The sequence below is a fragment of the Salmo salar genome, chromosome 17, assembly GCF_965601325.2.
Source record: "Salmo salar chromosome 17, fSalSal1, whole genome shotgun sequence".
Classification (NCBI taxonomy): Eukaryota; Metazoa; Chordata; class Actinopteri; order Salmoniformes; family Salmonidae; genus Salmo; species Salmo salar.
In genome coordinates, this window is record NC_138307.1 from 15685952 (window position 1) to 15712897 (window position 26946).

The 26946-nt window shown below is 38.5% G+C and overlaps 1 long non-coding RNA gene across 4 annotated transcripts; it reads right to left on the reverse strand.

Annotated features, from left to right (window-relative positions):
• Positions 1 to 1615: 1615 nt before the first annotated feature.
• Positions 1616 to 26890, reverse strand: LOC145850401 (uncharacterized). 4 transcript variants are annotated; one of them, XR_014381108.1, is made up of 8 exons: positions 26813 to 26890; positions 24564 to 26541; positions 23788 to 24196; positions 19543 to 21647; positions 13879 to 14298; positions 9656 to 11749; positions 3959 to 4378; positions 1616 to 1829 (listed from the first exon to the last, which is right to left on the reverse strand). It is a non-coding gene; the product is annotated as an uncharacterized LOC145850401 (long non-coding RNA). The 4 variants fall into 4 exon arrangements; XR_014381107.1 differs by having other exon boundaries at positions 13890 to 14298; positions 23777 to 24196; XR_014381109.1 differs by having other exon boundaries at positions 3970 to 4378; positions 23777 to 24196.
• Positions 26891 to 26946: the final 56 nt, after the last annotated feature.

Below are 26946 nucleotides of genomic sequence, written 5' to 3' on the forward strand. Positions count from 1 at the left end.
CTTTGTCTTCAGAAATGTAAAGGAACTCAGCTCGCTCTCTCGGCCGCACGCGTGTGACTGAGCTCATGGCTTTTTTCCAGACACATGATTCCAATAACTCTTTTTCTCTCCCCATTCACAGTAGAAGCCTGCAACAACGTTCTAAAGACTGTTGACATCTAGTGGAAGCCTTAGGAAGTGCAACATGACCCCACAGACACTGTATATTGGATTGGCAATCACTTGAAAAACTACAAACCTCAGATTTCCCACTTCCTGGTTGGATTTTTCTCAGGTTTTTGCCTGCCATATGAGTTCTGTTATACTCACTGACATCGTTCAAACAGTTTTAGAAACTTCAGAGTGTTTTCTATCCAAATCTACTAATAATATGCATATCCTAGCTTCTGGGCTTGAGTAGCAGGCAGTTTACTCTGGGCACAGTTTACTTCCGGACCTGAAAATACTACCCCCTACCCCAAAGACGTTAAAGTTTTGTATACTCACTGTACATTACATTTTTTATTGCTCTGGTATGGTGTATGTGAGGTATCACCTGTATTCATTTCAGTAACTCTATGCCAGTGGAAGGTTAAATAAATAGTCCATTCTCAAATCAAATTCATTTGGCTTCAAAATTGCTTGATTTAAAGGCATAGTATGTGACTTGGTAAGCTGACGGTTGGTATTGGGGAAATATTATGTCACCTGTAGGTACAGAATAATAATTTGTGTGTGTACGTGCATGTGTTATGGCTTCTTCTTTGCATCTTCACATTTGAATTATAGAGTAGGCATTAATGCAGATATCATGAACTGTAGCATATGCCCCCCCCCCCCCCCTCCCATCCAGCACACACACACACACAGGATGTGTAGCCATGAATCGCTGATGAAATATTTAAACTGGGGTAATCATTTGTTCTTTCTTCTATCCTCCCTTTCTCTCCCAGTTCTGTCTCTCTTTCTCTCTCTTTCTCTTTCTATGTGAAGGTCTGTCGTTGTACTCTAGGGGAAACAGGGCGTGACATGCTGAGGTGATTCCACGGAAGACACTGGATGAAGAAAACGACAATTATATCACAGGAAAACACATGCACACACGCCTGCAGACACACTGCAACACCCCCCCCCCCCCCCCCCCCCCCACAAACACACACACACTCTCTCTCTCACACACACACATACATTTGATTCTCATGAATAACCATTAAGCCATTTGCTAAGATTTCCCCCATTTTGACATGTGGACCTGTTCTCACTCTTACCCTGACGGATCGCTCCAGACACTTTTTCGGTCTTGTCTGAGGTATTTTATATTGAATGTCAGAATGGCCATATTCTGAATACACTCTAGCACTAAATCAATGATCATTTACTACGCTTTTCCATTGAAGGCCATATTGAGGTTAAATCAATGACTGGAGTTTTCAATTGATAAAAAACAAATGACTATCTCATGTTGAAAGTGCAAGTCAGTATAGTGTATTTACTGGTCAATGTATTCCCTATACTGTACTTTGACTTGTCTAGTCATTCCTTGTATTCATATTTTTTTGGTGTATTGTACCTCCTTGACTAATCAATCACATCATTCCATGTATTAGAAAAACAGTTTTGTGTTTGGTTAAATAAGTTATTCTGTATGTTTGTCTCTTTTTTAATGTAGAATATTACATCAAATCAAATCCAAACAAATCACTATCTCTGTCAGATCCATTAGCCTTTATCTTCTGTGGCCAGATGACGTGGCGAGGTCCACATCCTGCTGAACATCCAATCACATCTTATCGGTCCCTGCGGTCTGGTGTGCTGAGAGTCATCTGTGTGGTGGTCTTGGGAGGCCATTACTGTGAGTAAAAGATGTCGAAAATACATATTTTTGGTTGAAAAGATGTTTGAAATCGCTTAAGGATCCACCCTTTTTTTCAATTTTCACCTAAAATGACATACCAAAATTAAACTGCATATTCTTGATACCATTTGAAAGGAAACACTGAAGTTTGTGGAAATGTGAAATTAACGTAGGAGAATATAACACATTAGATCTGGTAAAAGATAAAGAAAAAAACTACATTTTTTTGTATTATCATCTTTGAAATGCAAGAGAAAGGCCACAATGTATTATTCTTGCCCAGGCGCAATTTGTGATTTTTGCCACTAGACGGCAGCAGTGTATGTGCAAAGTTTTAGACTGATCCAATGAACCATTGTATTCCTGATCAACATTTTGTATCAAGACTGCCCAAATGTGCCGAATTGGATTATTAATAACTTTTCAAGTTCATAACTGTGCACTCTCCTCAAACAATAGCATGGTATTCTTTCACTGTAATAGCTACTGCAATTTGGACAGTGCAGTTAGAGTAACAAGAATTAACCTGTTTTGGCTAGGGGGCAGTATTTTCACAGCCGGATAAAAAAAACGTACCCGATTTAATCTGATTATTACTCCTGCCCAGAAACTAGAATATGCATATAATTATTAGCTTTGGATAGAAAACACTCCAAAGTTTCTAAAACTGTTTGAATGGTGTCTGTGAGTATAACAGAACTCATTTGGCAGGCCAAAACCTGAGAAGATTCCATGCAGGAAGTGGCCTGTCTGACAATTTCTTGCCCTTCTTGATTATCTCTATCCATTACAGACGATCTCTGCTGATACGTGACACTTCCTAAGGCTCCCATGGGCTGTCAGAAGGCGGCAAAAAGCTGAATCGTGGCTTTGCAGGCTCTGGTTGAAAAAAAGTAGCGCGTTTGGGTAGTGGCTGGTTACAGTACTGTGAGACTCAGGCTCGTGCCCGCGTCGACCGAATGCTTTGTTTTCTTTTGTCTGTTTACCTAAACGCAGATTCCCGGTCAGAATATTATCACTTTTTTACGAGAAAAATGGCATAAAAATTGATTTTAAACAGCGGTTGACATGCTTCGAAGTACGGTAATGGAATATTTAGAAATCTTTTGTCACGAATTGCGCCATGCTCGTGACCCTTATTTACACTTCGGATAGTGTCTTGAACGCACGAACAAAACGCCGTTATTTGGATATAACGATGGATTATTTTAGACCAAACCAACATTTGTTATTGAAGTAGCAGTCCTGGGAGTGCATTCTGACGAAGACAACAAAGGTAATCAAACTTTTGTAATAGTAAATCGGAGTTTGGTCAGGGCTAAACTTGGTCGGTGTCTAAATGGCTAGCCGTGATGGCTGGGCTATCTACTGAGAATATTGCAAAATGTGCTTTCACCGAAAAGCTATTTTAAAATCGGACATATCGAGTGCATAGAGGAGTTCTGTATCTATAATTCTTAAAATAATTGTTATGTTTTTTGTGAACGTTTATCGTGAGTAATTTAGTAAATTCACCGGATGTTTGCGGGGGTATGCTAGTTCTGAACGTCACATGCTAATGTAAAAAGCTGGTTTTTGATGTAAATATGAACTTGATTGAACAAAACATGCATGCATTGTATAACATAATGTCCTAGGGTTGTCATCTGATGAAGATCATCAAAGGTTAGTGCTGCATTTAGCTGTGGTTTGGGTTTATGTGACATTATATGCTAGCTTGAAAAATGGGTGTCTGATTATTTCTGGCTGGGTACTCTGCTGACATAATCTAATGTTTTGCTTTCGCTGTAAAGCCTTTTTGAAATCGGACAGTGTGGTTAGATTAACGAGAGTCTTGTCTTTAAAATGGTGTAAAATAGTCATATGTTTGAAAAATGGAAGTTTTCGGATTTTAGAGGAGTTTGTATTTCGCGCCACGCCCATCATTGGATATTGGAGCAGGTGTTCCGCTAGCGGAACGTCTAGATGTAAGAGGTTAAAGCTTATTGCCACTATCAGATATGTCTATGTCCTGGGAAATGTTCTTGTTACTTACAACCTCATGCTAATCGCATTAGCACACATTAGCTCAACCGTCCTGCGGGTGAGACACCAATCTGTAGAGATCCTTATAAAAATAAGTACATTTTGCTCACTGGGATTCTTCAAAATCTTGTGTCCTTGAACGTGTGCAAAGCCTGGGCATCCAAGGCTGCCTCTGTAGAGCCCGGGTCGGTGGTGATCATGGGTCAGTGCGGATTCACGGGTCAGTGCGGATGTATATTCTAGTTTATTTGATTTGATTCACATTGCGGTTGCCACATGATGCTGGATGGTACTTCCTGAATGAGAAGAATCAGAGGGGGTTGGTTAGGTTAGCAATGCAGCTGAACACATTGTCTGAAAAGTGATGTACTGTATACCGAGTGCTGTACAGGACTTACAACACATTCAGATAGTACTGAAGCTTTGTGATGTGAAGATATGGCTGTTACTGCAGTGGTGTGGAGACTGCATTGTTGGGTCTGGTGGACTGACAGAGTTGGCGGCAGAAGATGGAGTAGCCTGGAGGTTAAAACATAATGAATAAAAAATAATAAAATATAAACTGTTAAAGTGTAAGATAAATGTCATGAACCTTTTGACAGCTTGTTATGATAAAAAGGATTTACAACAGGTAAAACTGGACAGGTGGATTAGACTGAAGATGTGTATGGTTGAAAACAATGCAATGTGTAAAGCACTTGTGTTACTTGTTGGAAGTGGAAGCTGGCACACAGATCACCCCAATCATAACACCCACAGAACATTTTGCTCTACGTAAATGCTTAACAAGTTCCTCTAGATGTGCAGAAATGCATTCAGTGTAACTGAGGTACAGTATCACATTGTATCATTGACGTCAGTGGAGAAGAATCTGCAACTACAGTACCTGCTCTGTGGCCCCACCTGGCTCCTCCTGGAAGTGGAGGTGGAACAACATGGGGTACAATGAAGATGAATTTTGGGTACCAATATTTGTAATTCGATATCAATATAACGGTAGCTGTTATTCTAGTAATTTTTTTTATAGTTTATATTGTAGTAAATTCATATTCTAGTTTATGTTCTAGTAAGTTTTTTATAGTTTAGATTGTAGTAAGTTCATATTCTAGTTTATGTTCTAGTAAGTTTTTTTATAGTTTAGATTGTAGTAAGATCATATTCTAGTTTATGTTCTAGCAAGTTTTTTTATAGTTTAGATTGTAGTAAGTTCATATTCTATTTTATGTTCTCGTAAGGTCATATTATAGTTTGTTGTAGTAAGTTTTTTTTATAGTTTATATTGTAGTAAAATCATATTCTAGTTTATGTTCTAGTAAGTTAATATTCTAGTTTATGTTCTAGTAAGTTTTTTATAGTTTAGATTGTAGTAAGTTAATATTCTAGTATATATTTGTCACAGTATCCACCGAGGATGGCGCCCCTCCTCGGTCGGGCGGCGCTCGGCGGTCGTCGTCGCCGGTCTACTAGCTGCCACCGATCTATGTTTCTGTGTTCTTTGTTTTTTGTCTGATCTAGACCGCACCTGTCTCTTGTCTGTCATTAGTGGGGAGGTATTTAGTTTGTTTCTTTGGGTTCGTCTCTGTGCGGGATTGTTTGTTCGTCAGCGGGCAGGTATGTGAACGGTCTGTGCTTTTGCACAATTCTCCCCCAGCGGATTCCTGCTAGAGGAATGTTGTATTTGCCGGGCTGCGCCCCGTGCGTATTTTTGTTTTCTCGGGGTTTACTGTGTTCTCTGGGCGCACCCTATGCCCTTTTGTTACGCCGAGTGGTTTTTCGGTGCAATAAATATACCGTTCTACGACACTACTGGACTACGTCTCCTGCTTTTGACTCTGCCCTTTCCTCCTGCCTTAAGAAACCGTGACAATATTGTAGTAAGTTCACATTCTAGTTTATGTTCTCGTAAGGTCATATTCTAGTTTATGTTCTAGCAAGTTTTTTTATAGTTATATTGTAGGAAGTATATATTCTAGATTATGTAATCAAGCAATAAAAATAATGTCTGAAATGTCTATGTCAAAATTTCTGATTTCCTTACCTTTGACTAAGTTTTTTAAAAAATTGTGTAGTCTTAGTGTAAATTTATCACAATACGCCTGGTGACTTTTTTTTTTCCAGGTTCCACCAGCTAGAGGTGGAAGGTGTTGATGGAAGTCCATCCATGTGCGTAATGTGTCCATTTTCATTGGAATTAGGTTCATAACTATCATCACTGGATTTCTGATTACCTCTGAGAATAACACTGCAACTAAAGCAGTTGCATCAAATTCATTACGCAGATGAAAAAGTAGTCCATCTTGATTTCCAGTGATTAAGTATATAAGAGCCTGACGGAAGTCTAGTGACTTTGATACCAGATTATCTAATTGAGCATATGAGAGAAATTCTGTCTTGCCCATTTTATTCTTGCAAAAAGACACTTTTAGACTTCCTGTTTTAATAGCAGACGCAATATTGGGATCCATAATTCTGTACAAAGGTTTAATATAGAGGTTTTCCATATTAACTGAAGAAATATAAATCCCAGAAATTATGTAAATGTTGTCCATTTCATTTTTTGATCTATTGTAATGCAACAAGTAATAAATTACACTAAGATAATCGTAAAAACTTTTGATGTAAATTACAATAGATGCTTTGGATGGTACATCCATTGAATCATTTACTAACATAATTTTTTTATAAAAAATACAATCTCCAAAATTAAAATGTTGCTTTACTCGATAAATCATTTTACTGATAACCTTTAAGCATTTCAATTTTCTGGGAACATTTTTTAAATTATTTTGAGTTGAAATTTTAATCTTCAAATTTGTTTTTTTTGTAACTTTTATGCCAATAAATGCGTTTTCATTTTCTTTGTACTGAAACACAAAAAATAAATGGAACAGAATTAGATTAACCTTGTTACATTAAACTAACTTGAAGATAAAGGGAGTGGCATGTTTTTCAAGCTTTCCATACAGTCATATGTTGACAAACACTATATGTGATCTTTTGATAAACAGATAAACAAACTCTTTTGATAAACAGACTATTGTAATTACAACATACTCTACATGTAGGTTAACATAGCTTTACCAGTTTAATTAACTGTCATCTAAATGCTCAGAATACGTTTTAAAAGAATCTTACCCCCATGTTGTTCCACTTCAGGTATTGGAAATGGACTGGTGTTGGTTAGGTGTTGGTTATTCATCAGCTTTATTGGGTGGTCAAATTGGGTGTGTCATGTGTGGGTGTTTCTAAGTCTACAGTACACGGATGCATATTCCTTCTTGTCCGCTCGCCTTTCTGTTCAGTTCCCTATGAAACTTTATAGATTAAACTTTATTTCATGTGCATTTGTAAAATCGCAACACACTTCACAATGAAAGATGGCAAACATTAGGCATTAAAATAAGTTAAACAACAACTTCAATCTCCAGGATCTCTCCCCTCTCTTCAAACAGGAATAACAACATAGTTAAGTGATGACGCCAAAGAAGTGAGTGTTTGGAGGATATACAGTTGAAGTCAGAAGTTTACGATGTGACCCAGTCGTTCTTTTTAAATGTTCCATTGCCATACTGGCTGGAAACGTTCTTATCCCTTGCTTGCTAGCTAGCCAACTGTGGCTAACTTACAGTCATGTCAAAAAGTGCAGCCAGAATAACAGCAAAGTATTTGCATTTGTTTAAGATGTTTTCTATTTACATTTATTTGGATACATCTATAACAATGAGCTAATGATGCACGATTTTAACTGGCATAGAAAATGTGCTCTCTCGACAGGACACTGTTGTTCAGAAGAGCTAGCCAACAACACAACTAACACAATCACTTCAAACTGAAGCTGGAAAGACAGCAAACTAGGTGCACTTCATAAATATTTTACGTTTTCGATTGATAATTATTTGTGTATATATCCATAAAAATGATGCTGATTCATGATTTCGACTGGTTGAGAAAAGCTGCCTGCATGTCTATCTCATCCCGACAGCTGGAGATCGAATTTGAATGTTGAAATAATGTTGCAAATGTCAGAGACAGACAGCAACGTTTGTACAAATTCTCCAGTGTTGAAAACTAACTGTGAGACGGCCCACAGTCCGGAGCCGAGAGGGAGACGGCCCACAGTCCGGAGCCGAGAGGGAGACGGCCCACAGTCCGGAGCCGAGAGGGAGACGGCCCACAGTCCGGAGCCGGCGCAGCCAGAGTCGTCCTTCAGCCCGATGTCTCCAGCGATGCGCCATAGCCCAGAGACTTCGGGAGGGGTAAAATTGAATAAGTATTTAGCGGGGGTGGACAGGTTAGGTTGGAGTAAGGCCGGAGCCTGACCCACCTCCGTAGTAGGAGGTTGGGGAGGGGGGGGGGGGGTGTAGCACAAGAACCGTCGGTGACGGTGGCCACCCTCCCTCCCCTCCCTTTAGTTAAGATTTTTTTTGTGTGTGTTTATTTTTGTGTAAGGTGCATCCAGGGTCTGCACCTTCAGGGGGGGAGGGGGGGGGGGGGGGGGGGGGAGAGAGGAGAGTACTGTCACGTCCAGTATAAGGGGTTATTTGTTATTGTAGTTTGGTCAGGACGTGGCAGGGGTGTGTTTGTTTAGAGTGTTTCGGGGTTTGTTGGGCTATGTTCTATGTTAGTATATTTCTATGTTTATCTAGTATGTCTAGTTCTATGTTTAGTTAATGGGGTTGACCTTCAATTGGAAGCAGCTGCTCCTAGTTGCTTCTAATTGAAGGTCCTATTTAAGAGGGGTGTTTTTCTATGGGATTTTTTGTGGGTAGTTGTTCCTTGTTTTAGTGTTTGTTGCACCTGACAGGACTGTTTCGTTTTGTTCTTTTTTTGTATATGTATTTAGTTGTTTTTCCTTCTTCAAAATAAAAAGATGAGTATACATATTCCCGCTGCGTTTTGGTCTAATCCATACGACAACCGTGACATTACCGATGGGTGGGGCACATTGATCATCAGTTATCATATAAAAAAACTGCAAAACATTAGCCTCCAACCTATGAAAAAAGCCTGTGATGGCCGGGCTATCTACTCAGAATATTGCAAAATGTGCTTTCACCGAAAAGCTATTTTAAAATCGGACACCGCGATTGCATAAAGGAGTTCTGTATCTATAATTCTTAAAATAATTGTTATATTTTTTATGAACGTTTATCGTGAGTAATTTAGTAAATTCACCGGAAGTGTTCGGTGGGAATGCTAGTTCTGAACGTCACATGCTAATGTAAAAGCTGGTTTTTGATATAAATATGAACTTAATTGAACAAAAAATGCATGTATTGTATACCATAATGTCCTAGGAGTGTCATCTGATGAAGATCATCAAAGATTAGTGCTGCATTTAGCTGTGGTTTTGTTTTTTGTGACATTATATGCTAGCTTGAAAAATGGGTGTCTGATTATTTCTGGCTGGGTACTCTCCTGACATAATCTAATGTTTTGCTTTCGTTGTAAAGCCTTTTTGAAATCGGACAGTGTGGTTAGATAAAGGAGAGTCTTGTCTTTAAAATGGTGTAAAATAGTCATATGTTTGAAAAATGGAAGTTTCTGGATTTTCGAGGAGTTTGTATTTCGCGCCACGCCCTATCATTGGATATTGGAGCGGTGTTCCGCTAGCGGAACGTCTAGATGTAAGAGGTTAATGCAACCGCTGTGTCAGATTTCAAAAAAGCTTTACGGCAAAAGCACACTTTTCAATAATCTGAATACAGCGCACAGTCACCAAAACAAGCCATACAGATACCCGCCATGTTGTGGAGTCAACAAAACTCAGAAATAGCATGATAAATATTCACTTACCTTTGATCTTCATCAGAATGCACTCCCAGGAATCCCAGTTCCACAATAAATGTTTGTTTTGTTACAATAAAGTCAATATTTATGTCCAAATACCTCCTTTTTGTTTGCGCGTTCAGTTCACTATTCCAAATGCAGTAGCCGCATGCACTGGGTCCAGAGGAAAAGTCAAAAAAGTTGCTTTACAGTTTGTAGAAACATGTCAAATGATGTATAGAATCAATCTTTAGGATGTTTTTTTATCATAAATCTTCAATAATATTCCAACCGGACAATTCCTTTGTCTTCAGAAATGTAAAGGAACTCAGCTCGCTCTCTCGGCCGCACGCGTGTGACTGAGCTCATGGCTTTTTTCCAGACACATGATTCCAATAACTCTTTTTCTCTCCCCATTCACAGTAGAAGCCTGCAACAACGTTCTAAAGACTGTTGACATCTAGTGGAAGCCTTAGGAAGTGCAACATGACCCCACAGACACTGTATATTGGATTGGCAATCACTTGAAAAACTACAAACCTCAGATTTCCCACTTCCTGGTTGGATTTTTCTCAGGTTTTTGCCTGCCATATGAGTTCTGTTATACTCACTGACATCGTTCAAACAGTTTTAGAAACTTCAGAGTGTTTTCTATCCAAATCTACTAATAATATGCATATCCTAGCTTCTGGGCTTGAGTAGCAGGCAGTTTACTCTGGGCACAGTTTACTTCCGGACCTGAAAATACTACCCCCTACCCCAAAGACGTTAAAGTTTTGTATACTCACTGTACATTACATTTTTTATTGCTCTGGTATGGTGTATGTGAGGTATCACCTGTATTCATTTCAGTAACTCTATGCCAGTGGAAGGTTAAATAAATAGTCCATTCTCAAATCAAATTCATTTGGCTTCAAAATTGCTTGATTTAAAGGCATAGTATGTGACTTGGTAAGCTGACGGTTGGTATTGGGGAAATATTATGTCACCTGTAGGTACAGAATAATAATTTGTGTGTGTACGTGCATGTGTTATGGCTTCTTCTTTGCATCTTCACATTTGAATTATAGAGTAGGCATTAATGCAGATATCATGAACTGTAGCATATGCCCCCCCCCCCCCCCTCCCATCCAGCACACACACACACACAGGATGTGTAGCCATGAATCGCTGATGAAATATTTAAACTGGGGTAATCATTTGTTCTTTCTTCTATCCTCCCTTTCTCTCCCAGTTCTGTCTCTCTTTCTCTCTCTTTCTCTTTCTATGTGAAGGTCTGTCGTTGTACTCTAGGGGAAACAGGGCGTGACATGCTGAGGTGATTCCACGGAAGACACTGGATGAAGAAAACGACAATTATATCACAGGAAAACACATGCACACACGCCTGCAGACACACTGCAACACCCCCCCCCCCCCCCCCCCCCACAAACACACACACACTCTCTCTCTCTCACACACACACATACATTTGATTCTCATGAATAACCATTAAGCCATTTGCTAAGATTTCCCCCATTTTGACATGTGGACCTGTTCTCACTCTTACCCTGACGGATCGCTCCAGACACTTTTTCGGTCTTGTCTGAGGTATTTTATATTGAATGTCAGAATGGCCATATTCTGAATACACTCTAGCACTAAATCAATGATCATTTACTACGCTTTTCCATTGAAGGCCATATTGAGGTTAAATCAATGACTGGAGTTTTCAATTGATAAAAAACAAATGACTATCTCATGTTGAAAGTGCAAGTCAGTATAGTGTATTTACTGGTCAATGTATTCCCTATACTGTACTTTGACTTGTCTAGTCATTCCTTGTATTCATATTTTTTTGGTGTATTGTACCTCCTTGACTAATCAATCACATCATTCCATGTATTAGAAAAACAGTTTTGTGTTTGGTTAAATAAGTTATTCTGTATGTTTGTCTCTTTTTTAATGTAGAATATTACATCAAATCAAATCCAAACAAATCACTATCTCTGTCAGATCCATTAGCCTTTATCTTCTGTGGCCAGATGACGTGGCGAGGTCCACATCCTGCTGAACATCCAATCACATCTTATCGGTCCCTGCGGTCTGGTGTGCTGAGAGTCATCTGTGTGGTGGTCATTACTGTGAGTAAAAGATGTCGAAAATACATATTTTTGGTTGAAAAGATGTTTGAAATCGCTTAAGGATCCACCCTTTTTTTCAATTTTCACCTAAAATGACATACCAAAATTAAACTGCATATTCTTGATACCATTTGAAAGGAAACACTGAAGTTTGTGGAAATGTGAAATTAACGTAGGAGAATATAACACATTAGATCTGGTAAAAGATAAAGAAAAAAACTACATTTTTTTGTATTATCATCTTTGAAATGCAAGAGAAAGGCCACAATGTATTATTCTTGCCCAGGCGCAATTTGTGATTTTTGCCACTAGACGGCAGCAGTGTATGTGCAAAGTTTTAGACTGATCCAATGAACCATTGTATTCCTGATCAACATTTTGTATCAAGACTGCCCAAATGTGCCGAATTGGATTATTAATAACTTTTCAAGTTCATAACTGTGCACTCTCCTCAAACAATAGCATGGTATTCTTTCACTGTAATAGCTACTGCAATTTGGACAGTGCAGTTAGAGTAACAAGAATTAACCTGTTTTGGCTAGGGGGCAGTATTTTCACAGCCGGATAAAAAAAACGTACCCGATTTAATCTGATTATTACTCCTGCCCAGAAACTAGAATATGCATATAATTATTAGCTTTGGATAGAAAACACTCCAAAGTTTCTAAAACTGTTTGAATGGTGTCTGTGAGTATAACAGAACTCATTTGGCAGGCCAAAACCTGAGAAGATTCCATGCAGGAAGTGGCCTGTCTGACAATTTCTTGCCCTTCTTGATTATCTCTATCCATTACAGACGATCTCTGCTGATACGTGACACTTCCTAAGGCTCCCATGGGCTGTCAGAAGGCGGCAAAAAGCTGAATCGTGGCTTTGCAGGCTCTGGTTGAAAAAAAGTAGCGCGTTTGGGTAGTGGCTGGTTACAGTACTGTGAGACTCAGGCTCGTGCCCGCGTCGACCGAATGCTTTGTTTTCTTTTGTCTGTTTACCTAAACGCAGATTCCCGGTCAGAATATTATCACTTTTTTACGAGAAAAATGGCATAAAAATTGATTTTAAACAGCGGTTGACATGCTTCGAAGTACGGTAATGGAATATTTAGAAATCTTTTGTCACGAATTGCGCCATGCTCGTGACCCTTATTTACACTTCGGATAGTGTCTTGAACGCACGAACAAAACGCCGTTATTTGGATATAACGATGGATTATTTTAGACCAAACCAACATTTGTTATTGAAGTAGCAGTCCTGGGAGTGCATTCTGACGAAGACAACAAAGGTAATCAAACTTTTGTAATAGTAAATCGGAGTTTGGTCAGGGCTAAACTTGGTCGGTGTCTAAATGGCTAGCCGTGATGGCTGGGCTATCTACTGAGAATATTGCAAAATGTGCTTTCACCGAAAAGCTATTTTAAAATCGGACATATCGAGTGCATAGAGGAGTTCTGTATCTATAATTCTTAAAATAATTGTTATGTTTTTTGTGAACGTTTATCGTGAGTAATTTAGTAAATTCACCGGATGTTTGCGGGGGTATGCTAGTTCTGAACGTCACATGCTAATGTAAAAAGCTGGTTTTTGATGTAAATATGAACTTGATTGAACAAAACATGCATGCATTGTATAACATAATGTCCTAGGGTTGTCATCTGATGAAGATCATCAAAGGTTAGTGCTGCATTTAGCTGTGGTTTGGGTTTATGTGACATTATATGCTAGCTTGAAAAATGGGTGTCTGATTATTTCTGGCTGGGTACTCTGCTGACATAATCTAATGTTTTGCTTTCGCTGTAAAGCCTTTTTGAAATCGGACAGTGTGGTTAGATTAACGAGAGTCTTGTCTTTAAAATGGTGTAAAATAGTCATATGTTTGAAAAATGGAAGTTTTCGGATTTTAGAGGAGTTTGTATTTCGCGCCACGCCCATCATTGGATATTGGAGCAGGTGTTCCGCTAGCGGAACGTCTAGATGTAAGAGGTTAAAGCTTATTGCCACTATCAGATATGTCTATGTCCTGGGAAATGTTCTTGTTACTTACAACCTCATGCTAATCGCATTAGCACACATTAGCTCAACCGTCCTGCGGGTGAGACACCAATCTGTAGAGATCCTTATAAAAATAAGTACATTTTGCTCACTGGGATTCTTCAAAATCTTGTGTCCTTGAACGTGTGCAAAGCCTGGGCATCCAAGGCTGCCTCTGTAGAGCCCGGGTCGGTGGTGATCATGGGTCAGTGCGGATTCACGGGTCAGTGCGGATGTATATTCTAGTTTATTTGATTTGATTCACATTGCGGTTGCCACATGATGCTGGATGGTACTTCCTGAATGAGAAGAATCAGAGGGGGTTGGTTAGGTTAGCAATGCAGCTGAACACATTGTCTGAAAAGTGATGTACTGTATACCGAGTGCTGTACAGGACTTACAACACATTCAGATAGTACTGAAGCTTTGTGATGTGAAGATATGGCTGTTACTGCAGTGGTGTGGAGACTGCATTGTTGGGTCTGGTGGACTGACAGAGTTGGCGGCAGAAGATGGAGTAGCCTGGAGGTTAAAACATAATGAATAAAAAATAATAAAATATAAACTGTTAAAGTGTAAGATAAATGTCATGAACCTTTTGACAGCTTGTTATGATAAAAAGGATTTACAACAGGTAAAACTGGACAGGTGGATTAGACTGAAGATGTGTATGGTTGAAAACAATGCAATGTGTAAAGCACTTGTGTTACTTGTTGGAAGTGGAAGCTGGCACACAGATCACCCCAATCATAACACCCACAGAACATTTTGCTCTACGTAAATGCTTAACAAGTTCCTCTAGATGTGCAGAAATGCATTCAGTGTAACTGAGGTACAGTATCACATTGTATCATTGACGTCAGTGGAGAAGAATCTGCAACTACAGTACCTGCTCTGTGGCCCCACCTGGCTCCTCCTGGAAGTGGAGGTGGAACAACATGGGGTACAATGAAGATGAATTTTGGGTACCAATATTTGTAATTCGATATCAATATAACGGTAGCTGTTATTCTAGTAATTTTTTTAATAGTTTATATTGTAGTAAATTCATATTCTAGTTTATGTTCTAGTAAGTTTTTTATAGTTTAGATTGTAGTAAGTTCATATTCTAGTTTATGTTCTAGTAAGTTTTTTTATAGTTTAGATTGTAGTAAGATCATATTCTAGTTTATGTTCTAGCAAGTTTTTTTATAGTTTAGATTGTAGTAAGTTCATATTCTATTTTATGTTCTCGTAAGGTCATATTATAGTTTGTTGTAGTAAGTTTTTTTTATAGTTTATATTGTAGTAAAATCATATTCTAGTTTATGTTCTAGTAAGTTAATATTCTAGTTTATGTTCTAGTAAGTTTTTTATAGTTTAGATTGTAGTAAGTTAATATTCTAGTATATATTTGTCACAGTATCCACCGAGGATGGCGCCCCTCCTCGGTCGGGCGGCGCTCGGCGGTCGTCGTCGCCGGTCTACTAGCTGCCACCGATCTATGTTTCTGTGTTCTTTGTTTTTTGTCTGATCTAGACCGCACCTGTCTCTTGTCTGTCATTAGTGGGGAGGTATTTAGTTTGTTTCTTTGGGTTCGTCTCTGTGCGGGATTGTTTGTTCGTCAGCGGGCAGGTATGTGAACGGTCTGTGCTTTTGCACAATTCTCCCCCAGCGGATTCCTGCTAGAGGAATGTTGTATTTGCCGGGCTGCGCCCCGTGCGTATTTTTGTTTTCTCGGGGTTTACTGTGTTCTCTGGGCGCACCCTATGCCCTTTTGTTACGCCGAGTGGTTTTTCGGTGCAATAAATATACCGTTCTACGACACTACTGGACTACGTCTCCTGCTTTTGACTCTGCCCTTTCCTCCTGCCTTAAGAAACCGTGACAATATTGTAGTAAGTTCACATTCTAGTTTATGTTCTCGTAAGGTCATATTCTAGTTTATGTTCTAGCAAGTTTTTTTATAGTTATATTGTAGGAAGTATATATTCTAGATTATGTAATCAAGCAATAAAAATAATGTCTGAAATGTCTATGTCAAAATTTCTGATTTCCTTACCTTTGACTAAGTTTTTTAAAAAATTGTGTAGTCTTAGTGTAAATTTATCACAATACGCCTGGTGACTTTTTTTTTTCCAGGTTCCACCAGCTAGAGGTGGAAGGTGTTGATGGAAGTCCATCCATGTGCGTAATGTGTCCATTTTCATTGGAATTAGGTTCATAACTATCATCACTGGATTTCTGATTACCTCTGAGAATAACACTGCAACTAAAGCAGTTGCATCAAATTCATTACGCAGATGAAAAAGTAGTCCATCTTGATTTCCAGTGATTAAGTATATAAGAGCCTGACGGAAGTCTAGTGACTTTGATACCAGATTATCTAATTGAGCATATGAGAGAAATTCTGTCTTGCCCATTTTATTCTTGCAAAAAGACACTTTTAGACTTCCTGTTTTAATAGCAGACGCAATATTGGGATCCATAATTCTGTACAAAGGTTTAATATAGAGGTTTTCCATATTAACTGAAGAAATATAAATCCCAGAAATTATGTAAATGTTGTCCATTTCATTTTTTGATCTATTGTAATGCAACAAGTAATAAATTACACTAAGATAATCGTAAAAACTTTTGATGTAAATTACAATAGATGCTTTGGATGGTACATCCATTGAATCATTTACTAACATAATTTTTTTATAAAAAATACAATCTCCAAAATTAAAATGTTGCTTTACTCGATAAATCATTTTACTGATAACCTTTAAGCATTTCAATTTTCTGGGAACATTTTTTAAATTATTTTGAGTTGAAATTTTAATCTTCAAATTTGTTTTTTTTGTAACTTTTATGCCAATAAATGCGTTTTCATTTTCTTTGTACTGAAACACAAAAAATAAATGGAACAGAATTAGATTAACCTTGTTACATTAAACTAACTTGAAGATAAAGGGAGTGGCATGTTTTTCAAGCTTTCCATACAGTCATATGTTGACAAACACTATATGTGATCTTTTGATAAACAGATAAACAAACTCTTTTGATAAACAGACTATTGTAATTACAACATACTCTACATGTAGGTTAACATAGCTTTACCAGTTTAATTAACTGTCATCTAAATGCTCAGAATACGTTTTAAAAGAATCTTACCCCCATGTTGTTCCACTTCAGGTATTGGAAATGGACTGGTGTTGGTTAGGTGTTGGTTATTCATCAGCTTTATTGGGTGGTCAAATTGGGTGTGTCATGTGTGGGTGTTTCTAAGTCTACAGTACACGGATGCATATTCCTTCTTGTCCGCTCGCCTTTCTGTTCAGTTCCCTATGAAACTTTATAGATTAAACTTTATTTCATGTGCATTTGTAAAATCGCAACACACTTCACAATGAAAGATGGCAAACATTAGGCATTAAAATAAGTTAAACAACAACTTCAATCTCCAGGATCTCTCCCCTCTCTTCAAACAGGAATAACAACATAGTTAAGTGATGACGCCAAAGAAGTGAGTGTTTGGAGGATATACAGTTGAAGTCAGAAGTTTACGATGTGACCCAGTCGTTCTTTTTAAATGTTCCATTGCCATACTGGCTGGAAACGTTCTTATCCCTTGCTTGCTAGCTAGCCAACTGTGGCTAACTTACAGTCATGTCAAAAAGTGCAGCCAGAATAACAGCAAAGTATTTGCATTTGTTTAAGATGTTTTCTATTTACATTTATTTGGATACATCTATAACAATGAGCTAATGATGCACGATTTTAACTGGCATAGAAAATGTGCTCTCTCGACAGGACACTGTTGTTCAGAAGAGCTAGCCAACAACACAACTAACACAATCACTTCAAACTGAAGCTGGAAAGACAGCAAACTAGGTGCACTTCATAAATATTTTACGTTTTCGATTGATAATTATTTGTGTATATATCCATAAAAATGATGCTGATTCATGATTTCGACTGGTTGAGAAAAGCTGCCTGCATGTCTATCTCATCCCGACAGCTGGAGATCGAATTTGAATGTTGAAATAATGTTGCAAATGTCAGAGACAGACAGCAACGTTTGTACAAATTCTCCAGTGTTGAAAACTAACTGTGAGACGGCCCACAGTCCGGAGCCGAGAGGGAGACGGCCCACAGTCCGGAGCCGAGAGGGAGACGGCCCACAGTCCGGAGCCGGCGCAGCCAGAGTCGTCCTTCAGCCCGATGTCTCCAGCGATGCGCCATAGCCCAGAGACTTCGGGAGGGGTAAAATTTAATAAGTATTTAGCGGGGGTGGACAGGTTAGGTTGGAGTAAGGCCGGAGCCTGACCCACCTCCGTAGTAGGAGGTTGGGGAGGGGGGGGGGGGTGTAGCACAAGAACCGTCGGTGACGGTGGCCACCCTCCCTCCCCTCCCTTTAGTTAAGATTTTTTTTGTGTGTGTTTATTTTTGTGTAAGGTGCATCCAGGGTCTGCACCTTCAGGGGGGAGGGGGGGGGGGGGGGGGGGAGAGAGGAGAGTACTGTCACGTCCAGTATAAGGGGTTATTTGTTATTGTAGTTTGGTCAGGACGTGGCAGGGGTGTGTTTGTTTAGAGTGTTTCGGGGTTTGTTGGGCTATGTTCTATGTTAGTATATTTCTATGTTTATCTAGTATGTCTAGTTCTATGTTTAGTTAATGGGGTTGACCTTCAATTGGAAGCAGCTGCTCCTAGTTGCTTCTAATTGAAGGTCCTATTTAAGAGGGGTGTTTTTCTATGGGATTTTTTGTGGGTAGTTGTTCCTTGTTTTAGTGTTTGTTGCACCTGACAGGACTGTTTCGTTTTGTTCTTTTTTTGTATATGTATTTAGTTGTTTTTCCTTCTTCAAAATAAAAAGATGAGTATACATATTCCCGCTGCGTTTTGGTCTAATCCATACGACAACCGTGACATTACCGATGGGTGGGGCACATTGATCATCAGTTATCATATAAAAAAACTGCAAAACATTAGCCTCCAACCTATGAAAAAAGCCTGTGATGGCCGGGCTATCTACTCAGAATATTGCAAAATGTGCTTTCACCGAAAAGCTATTTTAAAATCGGACACCGCGATTGCATAAAGGAGTTCTGTATCTATAATTCTTAAAATAATTGTTATATTTTTTATGAACGTTTATCGTGAGTAATTTAGTAAATTCACCGGAAGTGTTCGGTGGGAATGCTAGTTCTGAACGTCACATGCTAATGTAAAAGCTGGTTTTTGATATAAATATGAACTTAATTGAACAAAAAATGCATGTATTGTATACCATAATGTCCTAGGAGTGTCATCTGATGAAGATCATCAAAGATTAGTGCTGCATTTAGCTGTGGTTTTGTTTTTTGTGACATTATATGCTAGCTTGAAAAATGGGTGTCTGATTATTTCTGGCTGGGTACTCTCCTGACATAATCTAATGTTTTGCTTTCGTTGTAAAGCCTTTTTGAAATCGGACAGTGTGGTTAGATAAAGGAGAGTCTTGTCTTTAAAATGGTGTAAAATAGTCATATGTTTGAAAAATGGAAGTTTCTGGATTTTCGAGGAGTTTGTATTTCGCGCCACGCCCTATCATTGGATATTGGAGCGGTGTTCCGCTAGCGGAACGTCTAGATGTAAGAGGTTAATGCAACCGCTGTGTCAGATTTCAAAAAAGCTTTACGGCAAAAGCACACTTTTCAATAATCTGAATACAGCGCACAGTCACCAAAACAAGCCATACAGATACCCGCCATGTTGTGGAGTCAACAAAACTCAGAAATAGCATGATAAATATTCACTTACCTTTGATCTTCATCAGAATGCACTCCCAGGAATCCCAGTTCCACAATAAATGTTTGTTTTGTTACAATAAAGTCAATATTTATGTCCAAATACCTCCTTTTTGTTTGCGCGTTCAGTTCACTATTCCAAATGCAGTAGCCGCATGCACTGGGTCCAGAGGAAAAGTCAAAAAAGTTGCTTTACAGTTTGTAGAAACATGTCAAATGATGTATAGAATCAATCTTTAGGATGTTTTTTTATCATAAATCTTCAATAATATTCCAACCGGACAATTCCTTTGTCTTCAGAAATGTAAAGGAACTCAGCTCGCTCTCTCGGCCGCACGCGTGTGACTGAGCTCATGGCTTTTTTCCAGACACATGATTCCAATAACTCTTTTTCTCTCCCCATTCACAGTAGAAGCCTGCAACAACGTTCTAAAGACTGTTGACATCTAGTGGAAGCCTTAGGAAGTGCAACATGACCCCACAGACACTGTATATTGGATTGGCAATCACTTGAAAAACTACAAACCTCAGATTTCCCACTTCCTGGTTGGATTTTTCTCAGGTTTTTGCCTGCCATATGAGTTCTGTTATACTCACTGACATCGTTCAAACAGTTTTAGAAACTTCAGAGTGTTTTCTATCCAAATCTACTAATAATATGCATATCCTAGCTTCTGGGCTTGAGTAGCAGGCAGTTTACTCTGGGCACAGTTTACTTCCGGACCTGAAAATACTACCCCCTACCCCAAAGACGTTAAAGTTTTGTATACTCACTGTACATTACATTTTTTATTGCTCTGGTATGGTGTATGTGAGGTATCACCTGTATTCATTTCAGTAACTCTATGCCAGTGGAAGGTTAAATAAATAGTCCATTCTCAAATCAAATTCATTTGGCTTCAAAATTGCTTGATTTAAAGGCATAGTATGTGACTTGGTAAGCTGACGGTTGGTATTGGGGAAATATTATGTCACCTGTAGGTACAGAATAATAATTTGTGTGTGTACGTGCATGTGTTATGGCTTCTTCTTTGCATCTTCACATTTGAATTATAGAGTAGGCATTAATGCAGATATCATGAACTGTAGCATATGCCCCCCCCCCCCCCCTCCCATCCAGCACACACACACACACAGGATGTGTAGCCATGAATCGCTGATGAAATATTTAAACTGGGGTAATCATTTGTTCTTTCTTCTATCCTCCCTTTCTCTCCCAGTTCTGTCTCTCTTTCTCTCTCTTTCTCTTTCTATGTGAAGGTCTGTCGTTGTACTCTAGGGGAAACAGGGCGTGACATGCTGAGGTGATTCCACGGAAGACACTGGATGAAGAAAACGACAATTATATCACAGGAAAACACATGCACACACGCCTGCAGACACACTGCAACACCCCCCCCCCCCCCCCCCCCCCCCACAAACACACACACACTCTCTCTCTCACACACACACATACATTTGATTCTCATGAATAACCATTAAGCCATTTGCTAAGATTTCCCCCATTTTGACATGTGGACCTGTTCTCACTCTTACCCTGACGGATCGCTCCAGACACTTTTTCGGTCTTGTCTGAGGTATTTTATATTGAATGTCAGAATGGCCATATTCTGAATACACTCTAGCACTAAATCAATGATCATTTACTACGCTTTTCCATTGAAGGCCATATTGAGGTTAAATCAATGACTGGAGTTTTCAATTGATAAAAAACAAATGACTATCTCATGTTGAAAGTGCAAGTCAGTATAGTGTATTTACTGGTCAATGTATTCCCTATACTGTACTTTGACTTGTCTAGTCATTCCTTGTATTCATATTTTTTTGGTGTATTGTACCTCCTTGACTAATCAATCACATCATTCCATGTATTAGAAAAACAGTTTTGTGTTTGGTTAAATAAGTTATTCTGTATGTTTGTCTCTTTTTTAATGTAGAATATTACATCAAATCAAATCCAAACAAATCACTATCTCTGTCAGATCCATTAGCCTTTATCTTCTGTGGCCAGATGACGTGGCGAGGTCCACATCCTGCTGAACATCCAATCACATCTTATCGGTCCCTGCGGTCTGGTGTGCTGAGAGTCATCTGTGTGGTGGTCTTGGGAGGCCATTACTGTGAGTAAAAGATGTCGAAAATACATATTTTTGGTTGAAAAGATGTTTGAAATCGCTTAAGGATCCACCCTTTTTTTCAATTTTCACCTAAAATGACATACCAAAATTAAACTGCATATTCTTGATACCATTTGAAAGGAAACACTGAAGTTTGTGGAAATGTGAAATTAACGTAGGAGAATATAACACATTAGATCTGGTAAAAGATAAAGAAAAAAACTACATTTTTTTGTATTATCATCTTTGAAATGCAAGAGAAAGGCCACAATGTATTATTCTTGCCCAGGCGCAATTTGTGATTTTTGCCACTAGACGGCAGCAGTGTATGTGCAAAGTTTTAGACTGATCCAATGAACCATTGTATTCCTGATCAACATTTTGTATCAAGACTGCCCAAATGTGCCGAATTGGATTATTAATAACTTTTCAAGTTCATAACTGTGCACTCTCCTCAAACAATAGCATGGTATTCTTTCACTGTAATAGCTACTGCAATTTGGACAGTGCAGTTAGAGTAACAAGAATTAACCTGTTTTGGCTAGGGGGCAGTATTTTCACAGCCGGATAAAAAAAACGTACCCGATTTAATCTGATTATTACTCCTGCCCAGAAACTAGAATATGCATATAATTATTAGCTTTGGATAGAAAACACTCCAAAGTTTCTAAAACTGTTTGAATGGTGTCTGTGAGTATAACAGAACTCATTTGGCAGGCCAAAACCTGAGAAGATTCCATGCAGGAAGTGGCCTGTCTGACAATTTCTTGCCCTTCTTGATTATCTCTATCCATTACAGACGATCTCTGCTGATACGTGACACTTCCTAAGGCTCCCATGGGCTGTCAGAAGGCGGCAAAAAGCTGAATCGTGGCTTTGCAGGCTCTGGTTGAAAAAAAGTAGCGCGTTTGGGTAGTGGCTGGTTACAGTACTGTGAGACTCAGGCTCGTGCCCGCGTCGACCGAATGCTTTGTTTTCTTTTGTCTGTTTACCTAAACGCAGATTCCCGGTCAGAATATTATCACTTTTTTACGAGAAAAATGGCATAAAAATTGATTTTAAACAGCGGTTGACATGCTTCGAAGTACGGTAATGGAATATTTAGAAATCTTTTGTCACGAATTGCGCCATGCTCGTGACCCTTATTTACACTTCGGATAGTGTCTTGAACGCACGAACAAAACGCCGTTATTTGGATATAACGATGGATTATTTTAGACCAAACCAACATTTGTTATTGAAGTAGCAGTCCTGGGAGTGCATTCTGACGAAGACAACAAAGGTAATCAAACTTTTGTAATAGTAAATCGGAGTTTGGTCAGGGCTAAACTTGGTCGGTGTCTAAATGGCTAGCCGTGATGGCTGGGCTATCTACTGAGAATATTGCAAAATGTGCTTTCACCGAAAAGCTATTTTAAAATCGGACATATCGAGTGCATAGAGGAGTTCTGTATCTATAATTCTTAAAATAATTGTTATGTTTTTTGTGAACGTTTATCGTGAGTAATTTAGTAAATTCACCGGATGTTTGCGGGGGTATGCTAGTTCTGAACGTCACATGCTAATGTAAAAAGCTGGTTTTTGATGTAAATATGAACTTGATTGAACAAAACATGCATGCATTGTATAACATAATGTCCTAGGGTTGTCATCTGATGAAGATCATCAAAGGTTAGTGCTGCATTTAGCTGTGGTTTGGGTTTATGTGACATTATATGCTAGCTTGAAAAATGGGTGTCTGATTATTTCTGGCTGGGTACTCTGCTGACATAATCTAATGTTTTGCTTTCGCTGTAAAGCCTTTTTGAAATCGGACAGTGTGGTTAGATTAACGAGAGTCTTGTCTTTAAAATGGTGTAAAATAGTCATATGTTTGAAAAATGGAAGTTTTCGGATTTTAGAGGAGTTTGTATTTCGCGCCACGCCCATCATTGGATATTGGAGCAGGTGTTCCGCTAGCGGAACGTCTAGATGTAAGAGGTTAAAGCTTATTGCCACTATCAGATATGTCTATGTCCTGGGAAATGTTCTTGTTACTTACAACCTCATGCTAATCGCATTAGCACACATTAGCTCAACCGTCCCGCGGGTGAGACACCAATCTGTAGAGATCCTTATAAAAATAAGTACATTTTGCTCACTGGGATTCTTCAAAATCTTGTGTCCTTGAACGTGTGCAAAGCCTGGGCATCCAAGGCTGCCTCTGTAGAGCCCGGGTCGGTGGTGATCATGGGTCAGTGCGGATTCACGGGTCAGTGCGGATGTATATTCTAGTTTATTTGATTTGATTCACATTGCGGTTGCCACATGATGCTGGATGGTACTTCCTGAATGAGAAGAATCAGAGGGGGTTGGTTAGGTTAGCAATGCAGCTGAACACATTGTCTGAAAAGTGATGTACTGTATACCGAGTGCTGTACAGGACTTACAACACATTCAGATAGTACTGAAGCTTTGTGATGTGAAGATATGGCTGTTACTGCAGTGGTGTGGAGACTGCATTGTTGGGTCTGGTGGACTGACAGAGTTGGCGGCAGAAGATGGAGTAGCCTGGAGGTTAAAACATAATGAATAAAAAATAATAAAATATAAACTGTTAAAGTGTAAGATAAATGTCATGAACCTTTTGACAGCTTGTTATGATAAAAAGGATTTACAACAGGTAAAACTGGACAGGTGGATTAGACTGAAGATGTGTATGGTTGAAAACAATGCAATGTGTAAAGCACTTGTGTTACTTGTTGGAAGTGGAAGCTGGCACACAGATCACCCCAATCATAACACCCACAGAACATTTTGCTCTACGTAAATGCTTAACAAGTTCCTCTAGATGTGCAGAAATGCATTCAGTGTAACTGAGGTACAGTATCACATTGTATCATTGACGTCAGTGGAGAAGAATCTGCAACTACAGTACCTGCTCTGTGGCCCCACCTGGCTCCTCCTGGAAGTGGAGGTGGAACAACATGGGGTACAATGAAGATGAATTTTGGGTACCAATATTTGTAATTCGATATCAATATAACGGTAGCTGTTATTCTAGTAATTTTTTTTATAGTTTATATTGTAGTAAATTCATATTCTAGTTTATGTTCTAGTAAGTTTTTTATAGTTTAGATTGTAGTAAGTTCATATTCTAGTTTATGTTCTAGTAAGTTTTTTTATAGTTTAGATTGTAGTAAGATCATATTCTAGTTTATGTTCTAGCAAGTTTTTTTATAGTTTAGATTGTAGTAAGTTCATATTCTATTTTATGTTCTCGTAAGGTCATATTATAGTTTGTTGTAGTAAGTTTTTTTTATAGTTTATATTGTAGTAAAATCATATTCTAGTTTATGTTCTAGTAAGTTAATATTCTAGTTTATGTTCTAGTAAGTTTTTTATAGTTTAGATTGTAGTAAGTTAATATTCTAGTATATATTTGTCACAGTATCCACCGAGGATGGCGCCCCTCCTCGGTCGGGCGGCGCTCGGCGGTCGTCGTCGCCGGTCTACTAGCTGCCACCGATCTATGTTTCTGTGTTCTTTGTTTTTTGTCTGATCTAGACCGCACCTGTCTCTTGTCTGTCATTAGTGGGGAGGTATTTAGTTTGTTTCTTTGGGTTCGTCTCTGTGCGGGATTGTTTGTTCGTCAGCGGGCAGGTATGTGAACGGTCTGTGCTTTTGCACAATTCTCCCCCAGCGGATTCCTGCTAGAGGAATGTTGTATTTGCCGGGCTGCGCCCCGTGCGTATTTTTGTTTTCTCGGGGTTTACTGTGTTCTCTGGGCGCACCCTATGCCCTTTTGTTACGCCGAGTGGTTTTTCGGTGCAATAAATATACCGTTCTACGACACTACTGGACTACGTCTCCTGCTTTTGACTCTGCCCTTTCCTCCTGCCTTAAGAAACCGTGACAATATTGTAGTAAGTTCACATTCTAGTTTATGTTCTCGTAAGGTCATATTCTAGTTTATGTTCTAGCAAGTTTTTTTATAGTTATATTGTAGGAAGTATATATTCTAGATTATGTAATCAAGCAATAAAAATAATGTCTGAAATGTCTATGTCAAAATTTCTGATTTCCTTACCTTTGACTAAGTTTTTTAAAAAATTGTGTAGTCTTAGTGTAAATTTATCACAATACGCCTGGTGACTTTTTTTTTTCCAGGTTCCACCAGCTAGAGGTGGAAGGTGTTGATGGAAGTCCATCCATGTGCGTAATGTGTCCATTTTCATTGGAATTAGGTTCATAACTATCATCACTGGATTTCTGATTACCTCTGAGAATAACACTGCAACTAAAGCAGTTGCATCAAATTCATTACGCAGATGAAAAAGTAGTCCATCTTGATTTCCAGTGATTAAGTATATAAGAGCCTGACGGAAGTCTAGTGACTTTGATACCAGATTATCTAATTGAGCATATGAGAGAAATTCTGTCTTGCCCATTTTATTCTTGCAAAAAGACACTTTTAGACTTCCTGTTTTAATAGCAGACGCAATATTGGGATCCATAATTCTGTACAAAGGTTTAATATAGAGGTTTTCCATATTAACTGAAGAAATATAAATCCCAGAAATTATGTAAATGTTGTCCATTTCATTTTTTGATCTATTGTAATGCAACAAGTAATAAATTACACTAAGATAATCGTAAAAACTTTTGATGTAAATTACAATAGATGCTTTGGATGGTACATCCATTGAATCATTTACTAACATAATTTTTTTATAAAAAATACAATCTCCAAAATTAAAATGTTGCTTTACTCGATAAATCATTTTACTGATAACCTTTAAGCATTTCAATTTTCTGGGAACATTTTTTAAATTATTTTGAGTTGAAATTTTAATCTTCAAATTTGTTTTTTTTGTAACTTTTATGCCAATAAATGCGTTTTCATTTTCTTTGTACTGAAACACAAAAAATAAATGGAACAGAATTAGATTAACCTTGTTACATTAAACTAACTTGAAGATAAAGGGAGTGGCATGTTTTTCAAGCTTTCCATACAGTCATATGTTGACAAACACTATATGTGATCTTTTGATAAACAGATAAACAAACTCTTTTGATAAACAGACTATTGTAATTACAACATACTCTACATGTAGGTTAACATAGCTTTACCAGTTTAATTAACTGTCATCTAAATGCTCAGAATACGTTTTAAAAGAATCTTACCCCCATGTTGTTCCACTTCAGGTATTGGAAATGGACTGGTGTTGGTTAGGTGTTGGTTATTCATCAGCTTTATTGGGTGGTCAAATTGGGTGTGTCATGTGTGGGTGTTTCTAAGTCTACAGTACACGGATGCA